The 15,980-nt window shown below is 33.7% G+C and overlaps 1 pseudogene; it reads left to right on the top strand.

Moving 5' to 3' along the window:
- The first annotated feature begins 3,912 nt into the window (after positions 1–3,912).
- The window catches only part of LOC120168071, a 39,521-nt pseudogene continuing 27,453 nt past the window's right edge, over positions 3,913–15,980 (top strand).

Raw genomic sequence — 15,980 nt, 5'->3', positions numbered from 1 at the left:
GAAGGTTCATCTAGCTGATGATGAAACCTTGAAGATCTTCGGAAAAGGAGACATCCGATTAAAGTTGCCAAACCAAACCACCTGGAAGCTGAAAGGAGTGAGACATATTCCTGGCCTCAAAAGAAATTTGATTTCTGTGGGACAGCTTGATGGAGAAGGATATAGTACAACCTTTTTAGGCTGTGAATGGAAGATTACCAAAGGAGCACTCATCATTGCTCGTGGTAAGAAGACTGGTACTCTCTATGTAACCTCAAATTTAGAGAATATCATTTTAGTAGTAGATGCTAATGAAAAGTCAAACCTATGACACCAAAGGCTTGGCCATATAAGCGATAAAGGGATAAAAACACTTTTTTCAAAAGGAAAACTGTCGGATCTAAAGAATGTAGATGTCGAACTATGTGAGGATTGCATATTTGCCAAACAAAAGAAAGTCAGTTTTGCAAAGATTGGCAAGACACCCAAGGAAAAAAAGTTAGAGTTGGTTCATACTGATGTATGGGGACCATCTCCAGTTCCATCTCTTGCATGCTCATTATATTATGTTACCTTCATCGATGATTGTACAAGGAATGTGTGAGTTTATTTTCTGAAGAAGAAATCAGAAGTCTTTGATACCTTCAGAAAATGGAAGGCCATGGTGGAAAATGAGACTGGTTTGAAAGTCAAGCGGTTGAGTTCTGATAATGGAGAAGAGTATAGAAATAGTAGATTCAGAGATTTCTACGCAAACAATGGGATCAAGATGGAGACAACAGTTCCCATGACACCGCAGCAGAATGGCGTAGCAGAGCGCATGAACAGAATTCTGAATGAACGTGCCAGAAGAATGAGGATACATGCCGGGTAGTTTAAATTGCTATGGGCTGAAGCTATCAGCACTTCAGCTTACCTGATCAACCGTGAGACCTCAATTCCCTTGGATGGTGGAATACCAGAGGAAGTTTGGAGCAATAAAGAAATAAACCTTTCATACTTAAGAGTGTTTGGTTGTATTTCTTATGTACACATAGATTCTGCTGAAAGAAGTAAACTTGATGCCAAGTCCAACAAATGTGTCTTTGTTGGTTATTGTGGTGATGAGTTCGGTTATAGGTTTTGGGACTACGAAAATCGAAAGATCATCAGAAAAAAGATGTCATTTTCAATGAGAATGTGATATACAAAGACAGGTCAACCATAGAATCAAGAAGCTCCAATACCGAAGCTAAAACAAAGGAATTTGTTGAGTTTGAGGAGATTTCTGGAAATGATGTTCAGATCAGTCCTGAAGCATTTCAAGAAGAACCAGACACACCAGAACTGAGACGCTCCTCCAGAATTCCTAAACCAACCCAGCGTTATTCGTCTTCTTTGCACTACTTATTGCTGACTGACAATGGTGAACCAGAGTGCTATGATGAAGCAATGTAGGTGGAGGATTCAATCAAGTGAGAGTCTTCCATGAAAGATGATATGGACTCGCTTATGTCAAATCAAACGTGGGAATTAGCTGAATTACCACCAGACAAGAAAGTACTTCATAATAAGTGGATTTACAAAATCAAAGAAGAGCACAATGGGAGCAAACGCTACAAAGCAAGATTGGTTGTCAAAGGTTTACAGCAAAAAGAAGGTATTTACTATAATGAAATTTTTTCTCAAGTCGTAAAACTATCTACAATCATACTGGTATTGAAAATTGTAGCTATAGAGAATCTACATCTTGAGCATTTAGATGTGAATACAACTTTCTTTCATGGTGATTTGGAGGAAGAAATATATATGAAGCAGTCAGAAGGCTTCATAGAGACAGACAAGAAAAACCTGGTATGCAGGTTGAAGAAGAGCTGTATGGTTTAAAACAAGCTCATTGACAGTGGTACAAGAAGTTTGATAGCTTTATGGGTAGTAGTGGTTTACCAGATGCCAAGCAGATCATTGTTGCTACATCAAAAAGTTCGACAATAGCTTCATTATTTTATTGTTGTATGTTGATGACATGCTCGTTGTAGGCTCAGACATGCAAGAGAAACTTGAAGAAAAAATTGTTGAAGCAGTTTGCTATGAAGGATCTGGGCACTGCAAAGTAGATTCTTGGGATGAGGATTAAGAAAGAGATAAAGTCAGGGACTTTGATGTTATCACAGGATGAGTACATCAACAAAGTAATCTCCAGGTTCAACATGCAAGAATGTTAAACTAGTAAATACACCTTTAGGTGTTCATTTTAGACTCTTCAAAAAACAGTCACCAAAGACGGAGGAAGAACGTGCACACATGGTGAATGTGCCGTATGCCTTAGCAATTGGAAGTCTGATGTATGACATAGTTTGTACTAGACCAGATATTGCTCATGCAATGGGAGCTGTTAGCAGGTACATGAATAATCCGGGCAAGGTACATTGGGAAGCAGTCAAATGGATCCTCAGATATCTGCGGGGTACCACAAACAAAGCACTTTGTTTCAAAGGTGGAGATACGATACTGACAGACTATATAGATGTTGACTTAGCCGAAAATGTTGACATCAGAAGAAGCACTACAGGGTATGTCTATACTCTAGGAGGAACTACAGTGAGTTGGGTTTCTCAACTACAAAAGATAGTTGCTCTCTCCACAACTGAAGCAGAACATGTCGTTGTTACGGAAGCCAACAAAGAGATGGTTTAGCTCCAAAGTTTCTTGGAAGAGTTAGGCAAGAAACAAGAAAACTATGTCATGTATTATGACAGTAAAAGTGTTATCCATCTAACAAAGAATCCGTCTTTTCATTCCAGGACGAAGCACATACAATTGCGATATCATTTTATTCAGTCTCTTCTGGAAGATGGGATTTTAAAACTTGCAAAGATTAGTGGAACTCAAAATCCGGTAGACATGTTAACAAAGACGGTGACTACGGACAAACTGAAGTTGTGTTCAGCTTCAATTGGCATGCTATAATAACAAAACTAGAAATGTTGTTGCATTGATCGAGGTGTGAAGACAAATTAAAATCAGTCTTCAATTGGGAGATTATTGGAAGAAAAGTCAATAAAGGGGGAGCAGTTTTTCAATAAAGGGGCACCGAATTAAAAATATAATAGAGTTAATTACATTTTAGTCCCTTCACACTTTAGGGTATTTACAAGATTAGTCCCTAAGCTTCAACTATAAATACCCTTACCCATTTAGCTTCAAAATCATCCCAAATCATTTCTTTCTCCCAATACTAGAGAGCTTTCTTGTGAGTTGTGAGTGTTTTGTAAACACCTGTAAATTTTCTCTCTTAAGTAAAAGATCTGCAGCAGTCCGGAGACATAGGCATAATTGGCTGAACTCCGTTATCAATTTCGAGTATTATTTTTCCACTTTTATTTTGCATTCTCACTGATCTGGTTATAGGAAAATTACTCATACTCGGTTTATTTCCCAACAGAACGTACTTGGGAACATTTTGATTCTTACTCGAGGACGTTTCGAGGACGCCATGTGACTATCGCATGCGTCCCCAGGGGAAATTTTGGTTGACAGACACCAATGGCAACTTGCTCTTGAAGCGTGGATGGCGTAGCCAGTAGAGACAGAAAAGAACAACCACCACTTAAAAAGGAGTAACATAAATGAACACTGCCCAGATCATTTGGAATCCCAAAATTAAACCCTTTCTATTCACTATCCAATCCCCTCAAAGCCCAAACTTTAACCAGTGAAAAAGAAGAAGAAAACCCACTTTTTCCCCACCATTTATAAATAACCCATCTTGTTTCCAACCCCCATTCCATTTCTTATGAAAAAGGGTCCTTCAATATGGATCCTCCATTGATCAACGACTCATTATTTTCAACTGCAAATCCTTAATCTTATAGCCTTGCTAAGATTTGGCCTTTCTTTATCAACCCCGGCTCCGACCCGATTGTTGTAACCGGATGTGAGTTGGGGCTCCGAATGGGTAGCCTGGGCGGGTTTGGAGAGACTTCAGGTTTTCGAGACAAGTCCATGGAGGAATCTACTGTTACTGAGCAGAGTGTTTGGTGTAGAGGTAGGAGAAAAAGGACGGAATTGAGCTCTGAAGATGAGTTTTCCAAGCTTGTTTCTAATACTACTAGTGTAAAGGAATAGGTGGACTTTTATTGTAAATTCTTATTTTATGTGTGACTTATGTTTATATTACAGGATACATTGGGCTTGAGATGCATGAACACATAATTGTCTAAAAGGTTATTTGCAACATATAGGAAGATGTTTTTATTTGTTTATGGTTTATTTATGGAGAGCGAATCGATCTATGAATATGTCAACAATGTTTGATTTATGTTGTTTAATATTATTTTAGACTTAATTTATTGTTTGAGTCTTGAGATTTGATACTTTAATATTGTGATTTACTAATGGATTTTATTTTCTAATTTTCTATGAAGTATTAATTTTATTTATGATTTTTTACATCTATTTATAATTTTAAAATTTTTTATATGTATTACCCTTGCCGTCCCCGTACCCTGTAATTTTAAAAATTACCGTTTCCTGTCTCCATCCCCGTATCTGTCCCCATATCCGTATAAGTGCAACATAGGTTGTAATGAGGATGAACTCTTTTATTTTTCTAGGAAAAGATGATTGCGCGTTAAAATATGTCATGCAATAACCAATCACTGGGAGATATTAGAGCTATTATTTGTTTTGGAAATAAGTTTATAGTATTCTTTGTCAATTTGATTAAAAAAATTTAAGTGTTAGTTTGTTTTGATGGACAAGTTAAGATAAATTGCATAAAGGAAAGAAAGAAATCACTATATAAGATTGTAAGAAAGGAGGCTGCTCTTTTTATGTACTATTAACTCATTGTCTACTCAACTGAGCCAAACCATCTAAATTCTGAATGTTGTGATGACTTATATGGTAATCATTTTCTCTTTTTAAATTCCAATTCGTATAGAACCCATTATGTTGTTATTGTGCTGTCTAGTGTGATTTGGTGCAGTCTGCGTCAGTTTAATCCATCTCTTTTCAGTGTCAGATTTGAGACTTTCAGAAAGATTCTTTACCCCTTTTGACCATTTCCAATAATATACTTATGCATGTACATATAAGGGAAGGACTCTAGTTTTAGGCTTTCCTTGAGTTTTCTATTCCTTTTTCCATATATGGAATGCCTCTCCCCACTTCTTGCAAGATATAGGGATCAAAACTAAAATAATACATATTTTACTTGAGCTTCTTGACGACCCTGGTCAAGTTGGAGATGAGGCTCCTTTTGCTTTCTCCGCTTTAATTGCACGAAAGGAGGATCTGCAAAAACTGGCTCTTGAGGCCAATGCTATTGATAATCTATACCATCACTTACAAAAAGGCTCGTTGCACCCCAGACATTTTGAGGGAATTTTGCTTGCACTAGCTGATATGTGCTCAAAGTTGGAGAGTTGCAGGTCCAAATTCCTCTCATTGAAGGTTTTTTTCTTTTCTTTCTGGAATACATTAGCTTGATGCATCTAATTGTTTTCTATTTCATGATTACCTTTTGTCGATTTCACGTATCTGGAAAATAACTATACACACTGAATCTGTTTTGCTTGGTTTCAAAACAGTAGAATCTACAACATAGGAGATGCTTAGAAAAATGAGATAGGTGATGGATTCTATTAAATGCTCAAATGTCTAGTAAGCTTAGACAAACAAAACCCTAGACATGATATTGCAGAGTGGAAAATAAAGAAGAAAAAATAAACGAAATCCTCCAATAGTCATGCTTACAATATTTGGCACGAGTAAAACAATAGATAATACCATGTGATAAAGAATCATACTTGATTGAGATTTCTTAATCTTGTGATAGACCAAACCAAGTCAAGACTTGGCCTCCAATGGTATCCACACGGCGACAAATCCTAAGCCTTCTTCAAAGAAGGATCAAGAACAAGTGCTAGCAAGTTTTGTTTTACAAACAAAAGCTAAGATTCTCTCAAAAACACTTTGGCATTTAAACTGTTATGCATTTCCTTGAAAGGTGTTTTGGCACTTTAAAAAAACCCGATCAACCAAATCCTCGCAAAAGACATGTTTGGATGCTAAAAACTTGATTTTATGGATTTTTCAACAAGGAGAAACATTTTCAAACCAAAATTCGTAGCAAGCATACTGAAAATTCTGCACTTATGTTCTTTGGAGAAAAATACACCAAAATCCATCCAAAACAAACCAAAAACATGTTTCAACAACTCTTTGTATTTTGCAATCATGATTAAATCAATTTTAAGATAGTATGGGCCATTTTTAATGGGCTTGTTCTTATAACAGTTAACCTGTGCTATTACGCAGTATCACTATATTTCAATTTATGAGATTGGTAGCTTACTCTACATGTAAGGAGGCTTAACATGTACTGGTCTCTGAGCATAGTCAATGCTATCTTTTGACAATGCAGTGATCTGGAATAACTTTAGAACATGACTTTTATGCATAAGGATCTCTAATTATCACTCTTAAATTTCTATGCAAGGCATGTTCCAAGAGTCTCATCCAATTGGTACTTAACAACTCATTATTTTGTTTATCTTGATGGACAACCTTTAATCACATTTTCTAAGTGATTCATATGCATTATTGCTAGTATATCTTTTTCAATCCAATTGACTCTTGGGCATACTCTTAACATAAAAAAGTCGCTAGCATCATTGCTGAAATATTGTTCAGTGGAAATTGCAGGCATAGAAGAGATCATACCTTGGCTATTTTTTCTGCCACCAGTTCTTTATCACTGTTAGGTGATGGAGTTGGTGGTGACCTGCGCTTAGCATTGATAGAAATAGATTTTCTCCACTTGCATCATGCTAAAACACAAGCAAAAATGCATCATAGATGTCTACTGTTGCTTCTTGAAAAGCTAAAGGTTCTTTAGTCTTATGTTGCTGAGTGAACTTTCTAATCTTGGTGAGTGGATCACTTGACACTGTGCTGGGATGAAAAAAGTAACGTCAAAGCTCCAAAACAGTAGTTACTGCAATTTGACAAAATATTTATCCCTGGAAATCTTGGATTTGTACCTGAGGTGTCTATGGTGACCCAAAAGTAGATCTCACCTCCCAATCAGACAGATTTTATGTTTTCTTTTTCTATCTTTTGGCTACTCTAAAACGGTCCATTTAAAGTTATAGATTAGATTTCAAAACTTTTCAGCATGTCTGCTGTGTTCCCTTGAAGCAAATGTCATGGTAATTTTTTTAAAGGCGTTCTCTCGTGCATTTTTCTGTAGATTCTTTTAAGTCACTCTCTCAATCAAATCTTATTGGTGATTCTTATTTGTGTGAGTGAGTCTTCAACTACATTGAAGTTTCTAATATTCTCATAATGTAGGTGTTGAATTTGGTAGCAGATGCACTAACTGATTGTAATGCTGGAGTTCGCACTGCAGCTTGTGTATGTTTGAAAAGTGTCACTCGATCAATCAAGGTTGGTGATATTATCACAATTAATCAGTATGTTTTTTTAACTTCTATATGCAAATATAGCTGATGCAATGCCAATACAGAATTTGAGTGCAGGTTATTTTATGAATGAAATTATTGTGATTCCGTTGGTTCTGCTTTTCCTTGACCCTTCGATTTCTGTCCAGGTAATAAGTTGTTGAAGTAGCATTATAATTGGTAGGTTACATGTGTTGTATTGTCTAAAAACCAAAAGGGAAAGAACCTGCATATATTACACGTGTCAACATTTCAGTTGTCATCAGATTTCAAGCCAATTTTGCTTTCCTAATTTCGTTCTTAAATCTATACCTCTGACACTTGAGTTGACTACGGTTAAATATAAAACATATCATTGGAAAAAAGTGTGTAAGATCAACCTAATTCTAGAAGAAAGATTTTGGTTTCAATCTAATTTCGTAAAATTATATTGGCATTTGATAGAATTAATGACATTTATTTTTTTTCTTTTTCTTTTTAGTTATGTTTTATCTGGTTCAGTGACCCGGTTCAGTATTAATGAACAAGGGCTTTAGGTGGGAGGAGAAATCAGAAAGACATGATAATCTTCCCTTGCTAAATGTACCTGTATGGGTTGTTTCTCTATTCACCACTTTTCAATGCAAAATTACTGAGATGCAATTTGGTATTGCCACAACTTAATTTTATTGTGTTATTGTAAGTTTGGAAGCTGCAATCTTTTGACCCGAAGTATTTGTTCAACCTCTGCTATATGCCTATATTCGTTTTTTTTATCAACTTAAGATTAATCATTAAGAACCACATTGTGGTGATTAACTTTTGTATTAACCGTACAACAATTTTTGTTCAATATTTCCTGCTAATCCACTTTGTTCCACCAGATCTCATAGCTTATGAATTGGGTGGATGTTAATGTCCATTAAATCTTTTTTGTTTCCAGGTTGTTGCACTGGGTGCTGTTAGCAACATTGTGGTTGATTTTACAACTCATAAATCTGTTTTTGTACAATGTGGAGGGATGAAACAGCTGGTTCAGTTAGCAAAGTCTATTGAATCAGCTGTCAGGTCAAATGCTTTGTGGGCTTTGAAGAATTTTGTATTCCAGGCAAACAACAGGGTGACAGAAGATGTTTTCTCAGAGCTCACTGCCTTATCTGTGGTAATAAGATTTACAATTCTTCATTTGCTTTCTAGCTTATGTGTTGACACAGATTCAAATCAAGTTGCTGCTTAATATGCATAATACATTGCAGACCCGGAGCCTTCTGTACAAGAGCAAGCTTTGGCCATTGTTCGTAATCTAGTTGATGGATGTATAAACTTAATTGAGTTCGTATTTGCTGAAGATGGCCTCATATTAGGGGCCACTGGAAGACAGTTACAACGTGCTTCAAAACCTGAGATAGGCATACATGTTACTATTTTCTGATCCTATTTTTTAATTGTTTAAAATTTAAAATTGCTTTGAAATTGGATTGAAGATCACACATCTTTACTTATCCCCAAAAAAAGGAAAAGGAAAATTACATCTTTTTGTTCATTTTTGTCTTTGTAACCAATAGATATTTCTCTGTGTAATATAAGATATTAGTAAACATCTAGTCATGCCGCTTTCATTTGATGTCTTCACTTGTATTCTACTTCAATATATTGAAGCAAACATTTTGTTTTGGAAATATAACCGTGAGTACTTTTTGCACAAACTGTTTAACAATTTTTCATCCTTATCTGGAATGAAGATTGTCGTAACCGGTTTTCGTCCGGGCACAAAATTTTACTTGGTGAGAAAAATAATGTGGACAAAAATGATTTAAAATAAATGTTTTTGGAGTCGTCATCGACTTTTTTTGGATTAGGTAAGTCGAATACCTAAAAATCATCTTTTAAAAGTGTTTTTAAGAAAATATTATTTAAAAGATAAACTGATCTACGTATAACCAAAAATTCATTCTTTTAATAAATAAAAGGGATTCGTAGTCGGTTATGTTTGGGGAAGGATTAGCACCCCCATAACGCCCAAAATTAGTACCCGTTGATTATATATTGTCTCTATTAGTAGAAATATAAGAATTCGAATATAAATTTATTTTATGATTCTTTTATTTTATATTCAATTGCATAATTATATTTAAAGAAAATTCTAAAGAAAATAGAAAATATTTCAATATTTCCAATAGAAGAGAAACTATTCCCTAAAATTTTTTAGGACGAATATTTCTCTTTCCAATTGAAATAATAAAAATCTAATAATTATTTCCAAGAAATATTATTAAACTAATTTGATATAACCCAAAAATAAATATATTTTTTAAGTTTTTTTATAAGTAATATATTTATTATTTTAAAATATCAAAATAGAATATCTAATTACTAAGACAATATTAAAAAATATTATTCTTTAATTAAATTATAAAATTAATTAAATTAATTAGCATAAGATATTAAAAATTAATATTATAATTACTTAAGAAATAAAATATATAAAAAAATAGAGTGAAACATTATAATAAATTAAAATAAAAAATCATGGGATTAGGATTTAAATATAGTAAAACAAAAGTTAGTGCTCTTATTAATATATTTGAAAGTGTAGTATCCAATATAGTGCTCTTATAAAAAAATATTAAAGTAAAATAATATAATTAATTTAAAAAAAACGTGAACTAGGATTAAAATATAACAAAAGAAAAATTAGTGCTCTTTCTTTCCAATTTGTTATTATTATTTATTATATATAAAATATATATATTATTAGAATACATGTGACTAAAATAATAAATATTATAATTCGAAATAAAAAATAAATAATAACCAAAATAATAATATAACATAGAAATAAATAAATTATTAGTCAAAATTCGAAATATTATAAAAAATATATATATTAATAATGTGGTTTAACCATAATTAATTAATTGGAATATCATAATGAATATATATATATATATATATATATATATATGTGTGTGTGTGTGTGTGTGAATAACAAAAATAATTAATGGATTATATATAATAAAGTAAAACATAGAGATTAAAATAAAAAAAATGAAAATATAACAGTTAATTTCGAAATAATAATAAAAACAGAGAAATCAGTGACTAAACTGTAAATAGGCTCATAAATTAGAGGGATTATTTCATGATTTTCCTTATTTTAAGTGAATAAGTAATGAACTCCAAAACTTAGGGACCTGACGTATGGTTTACCCAAAAATTTTATAAACATAAAACTCATCTTCTTCCTCCTTATTTCATACGCAGAACACCCCAAAACTTCCAACTATCCTATTTTCTGTTTTATTTATTCATCTATTTAACTTATTTTTTTTAAAATAAATAAAAATAGAATATAAAGCTGGAAAAAATAAAACCAAATATAGAAATAACCTTTGTAGAGCTTTTTATTTCTGACTTTCTTTGTGTAATTTGCTAGATTTCTCCTCTATTTCTCTTGATTTTTGTTTGTGTCAATTTTACATTTTGTTCTGGGGTTTTTATAGCCCCAGTTTACATGAAGAATCAAAGATGATTTTTCCTTTCTCCTTGCATTTGTGGCTACTGTATAGGACCAGCTGTTGTTGGTGGAAGCTGCTGGAATTTGTTGTGGTGGAGATGCTACTGAGTTACTTGAAACGTGGAGGGGCTGTTGGAATTTGTTGTGGTGGAGGGGCTGCTGCAATTGCTAATTGGAGCAAGGAACCAGCTGGATCAAGGTGAAAAATGGTGATTTCAGCTGCCCCTCTTTGCTCGTTGCTGTGGAACAGGAATGGAGCAAAGACATAAAGCACCATTTTTAGCTTGAATTGTTCAAACTTTTAAGCTATGCGTTCTTCTTATTAAGAACTTTTCGCTCACTTCGGACGAGTTTTTCTTCAGATGAATTCTTCTTCAGATGAGTTCTTTTCATTATGAACTTCTTATGGAAATATTGATGTTGATATATTTCCATATGCAATAGAGTTGAGCAAAAGGTTGAATAAATTCTTCAGATTATAAACTTATTCTTCCTCTTTAGTTGAGTTCTTCTAATTACGAACTCTATCTGGAAATGTTGATCCTCGAAAGAGATGTTGTTGATTCAACTTCATATGTGATGAATTAAGACTAGGTTAAACAAGTTCTTCTCATTATGAACTTCTTCTTCTTCTTCAGATAAGTTCTTCTCATTATGAACTTCCTCTGAAAATGTTAATCCTCAAGTGAGGTTCTTCTTTTATTCATTTTCGTTAGATGCTGAATCAATCTAAGGTTGAACAAGTTCTTTTCATTATGAACTTCTTCTCCCTCTTCAGATGAGTTCTTCTCATTATGAACTTCTCCTAGAAATGTTGATGTTGATGTTGATCTATCTCTTTCTGTGATAGAATCAAGCGAAAGGTTGAATAGTTCTTCTCATTATGAACTTCTTCTTCCTCTTCAGATGAGTTCTTCTCTTTATGAACTTCTCCTGGAAATATTGATGTTGATCTATCTCTTTCTGTGATAGAATCAAGCGAAAGGTTGAACAGTTCTTCTCATTATGAACTTCTTCTTCCTCTTCAGATGAGTTCTTCTCATTATGAACTCTTCCTGGCAATGTTGATGCTGATTTATCTCCTTCTGTGATAGAATCAAGCGAAAGGTTGAACAGTTCTTCTCATTATGAACTTCTTCTTCCTCTTCAGATGAGTTCTTCTCATTATGAACTTCTCCTGGAAATGTTGATGCTGATCTATCTCTTTCTGTGATAGAATCAAGCGAAAGGTTGAACAGTTCTTCTCATTATGAACTTCTTCTTCAGATGAGTTCTTCTCATTATGAACTTCTTATGGAAATGTTGATTCATCGAGTAATGAATTTGAGTAAAAGGTTGAACAAATTCTTCTCATTATGAATTTCTTCTTCCTTCTTCAGATGAGTTCTTCTCATTATGAACTTTTTCGGAAATGTTGATCCATTGAGTGATGGATTTGAATCTTTGCTAAAATCTTTGAAATTCCTGCCAAATATTCAATATGGATAAAATGAATGAAAATCCCCCTATTTTGCAAATGTATAAATATGATGCATGAATGTTAAGTTCATCTTTATTTGATTTCAAAGTGGTGAACTCGGTCATCATTCACTTAGTCAAAATGTCATTTCAAGCTGGTATTTTTCCTTTTTTTTGGAAGAGACTCTATATCCTCTTTGCCTCATTTGCATTAAAATCTCAGAAGAAATGTTTTATTCACGAAATTCTTGCTGCTATCATAATTATGGTCTTGTTGCCCCATTTTATCATGGATAACACCATCTTTCTTTGCTTGGACTTGTGTAGGAATCCAATAAATCTTTCTTCTTTGAAAAGAGAATCTATCATCTTTGAAGAGAGAATCTATCATCTTTGTAGATGTAGATATGTATGACTCAGTAGAGATTAATTAGGAGAGTAGAGTCTGTTCTGATTTGACTCTTGAAACACATCATAAAGAGGATTTATTCTAATTCCTTTCATGTCTCCACATCTAATTAGATCTCGAATAAGGCAATTTGGACCATATCATGCTGAGATGCTTAACAACAACCTTTCGTTCAACCTTAGTTGGGTCCACTAGTTTATTGTTGTTAAAATTTATGCTTCCTTTCTGTGGAAAGAAATCCTCATCATATCTCATTTTTAACCTTGAGATTGAAGAAGAAAAACTTCATTTTGGGTCAATAAATGGAAATACCATATGATTGCAACATTGGTTCAGCACCAAAATCACTGGTTCGTAAAACATTTGACAACATATCATCATCTCATGTGGTTTCTACTCAGAATATTTTTTTCTGCTTTTCTGTTTTACTTGCTTCCAAATAACTCTATGATGGTAATAACGTGTTTGCTTTTCAACAATGATTGCAAATGTTGATAAGACGTACCTTGGATTCCATGCACTTGAAAGTATTAACAGAAAGTAATAGCTAAAAATATTTTGTTTATTTCAAGATTATGTTAATCCATTTACAAGGTGTTTATATGAATGAATAAATTGAATTTCGAAAATGAATAAATTGAATTTCGAAAATGAATAAATTGAATTTCGAAAATGAATACTTGGAATAAATAATAAATATATATAAATGTATTCAAAGTCGTGACAAACATAGGAATGATAAAAATTCAAATGACTCAACAAATTATTAGCATAAGTATTTCTAAACTAATCAATTTGATATAATTTAGAGCAATGAGGTAAGCTTATGTCTGAAAGATCTCAAACGTTGTCAGAATACTTGTACATGTAAAGTTTCGCCCAATATATCAAACTCTTAAGAAGGTTTAATTGCCAGAGGCCTAATATCAACATGCATTTGAGAAGCCCTTTCAGGTTTTCAACTCAAATCCTTCCTTTGGTCGCAAGACGACCTTTGTGGGTTTTTATCTTGACCCTCATTTTCTATATATTTTTTCATTTTTCATTTTCATTTTTTTCATAATTATTTTCTTCTTCAAGCATAATATTTCTTGACAGAATCTGAGTTTATTGGGTTTCTCAGAACTTTTCCATCCATTTCTGCTAATATCAACGCTCCTCCGGAAAAGGCCTTTTTTACAACATATGGCCCTTCCCAATTAGGCATCCATTTCCACGGAAATCTTTATGTATAGGCAAGATCTTTTTCAGCACTAGATCACCCTCTTGGAATTCTCTTGGATGTACTTTTTTATCATGAGACTTCATCATCCTTTTCTGATACATCTGGCCATGGCAAATAGCTTTCAATCTCTTCTCCTCAATAAGGTTCAATTGATCAAATCGAGCTTGGATCCATTCAGACTCATCTAATTTTACCTCTCTCAAGATTCGAAGTGATGGGATCTCAACTTCAATCGGTAAGACTGCTTCCATCATATAGACTAAAGAAAAAGGCATTGCCCAGTAGATGTTCGCACAGTAGTTCGATATGCATATAAAACAAAAGGTAACTTCTCGTGCTAATCTTTGTAAGTTTCAGTAGTCTTTGTAATGATTCTCTTGATGTTCTTATTTGCTGCTTCAACTGCCCCATTCATCTTTGGGCGATATGTCACTGAGTTTGCATGCTTGATCTTAAACTGTGCACAGAGTTCAATCATCATTTTATTGTTCAAGTTCATAGCATTATCTGTAATGATTCTCTCTGGTAGCCCATACCGACAGATTATTTCTTTATTTATAAATTTGCAAACTGTAGACCTCTTAATATTGGCATATGAAGTAGCTTCAACCCACTTTTTAAAATAGTTAATTGCCACTAGGATGAAACAATGTCCATTTGATGCTTTTGGTGAATTGCCCCAATGACGTCTATTCCCCACATAGAAAATGGCCAAGGTGATGTCATTACATGTAAAGTTGATGGAGGTGCATGAATCTTATCCACATATATCTGGCATTTATGATATCTCCTTGCATAATCAATGCAATCTGTATGCATAGTAGCCCAATAATAACTATATCTCATTATTTTTCTAGCCATGGAAAGACCATTTGCATGCGTTCCACATATCTCACTATGTACTTCCTCAATAATGCTTCTGGCTTTGCTAGTATTTACACATCTCAATAGCATTTGATCATTGCTTCTTCTATACAAAGTTTCACCATCAAGAAAGTATCCAGCAACCATTCTTCTCAATGTTCTTTTATCAATCTCAGATGCATTTTGTGGATAGCTTTGATACTTAATATATTGCAAGATATCATAATACCATGGTTTGGCATCTGCCTCTTCTTCCACACTGTAGCAATGTGCAGGAATTTCATATACTTGCATTTTGATTGGCATCATATCAACTTTCTTATTTGCTTGAAACATAGCAATTAATGTAGCCAAAGCATCTTCCATTTGATTTTCCTCTCGAGGGAGATAATTGAATGTGACGTTTTCAAATTCTTTCACTAATTCGAGGGTAAGATTTCGGTATTCCAATAATTTGGGATCTTTTGTTTCCCATTCTCCTCATAGTTGATACACCACTAACGATGAATCTCAGTATATCTTAAGAAATTTAATTTTCCTTTCTATGGATGCCTTCAATCCCATGACACAAACTTCATATTCTGCCATGTTATTGGTGCAAAAGAACTCCAATCTGCTTGTGAAAGGATAATAAATATTTTCTGGAGAAATCAGCACTGTCCCAATTCCTCTTCCCAAGGCGTTGGATGCTCCATCAAAATAAAGCTTCCAGGATTCATCATTTGTTCTGACTTCTTCATTCATGGATATACACAACAAATCTTCATCTGGAAAATTAAAACTCAGAGACTGATAAACATCTGATACACGACTGGCCAAAAAATCAGCTATGACACTTCCTTTTACTACTTTTTAGTTGACATATACAATATCAAACTCGGATAACAACATCTGCCATCTAGCCATTTTGCCTGTTAAAGCTGGTGATTCCATTAAGAACTTTAACGGATCAAGTCTAGATATCAGCTAAGTGGTATGATATAACATGTATTGTCTGAGTATTCGAGTAGCCCACACCAAGGCACTACATAATTTTTGTATTGGTGGGTATCGAATTTCACAATCAGTAAATTTATTACTCATATAATAAATGGCATTCTC

The sequence above is a fragment of the Hibiscus syriacus genome, unplaced genomic scaffold, assembly GCF_006381635.1.
Source record: "Hibiscus syriacus cultivar Baekdansim isolate YM2019G1 unplaced genomic scaffold, ASM638163v2 tig00111708_pilon, whole genome shotgun sequence".
Taxonomy (NCBI): Eukaryota; Viridiplantae; Streptophyta; class Magnoliopsida; order Malvales; family Malvaceae; genus Hibiscus; species Hibiscus syriacus.
This window is presented reverse-complemented; position numbering and strand designations above follow the sequence as displayed.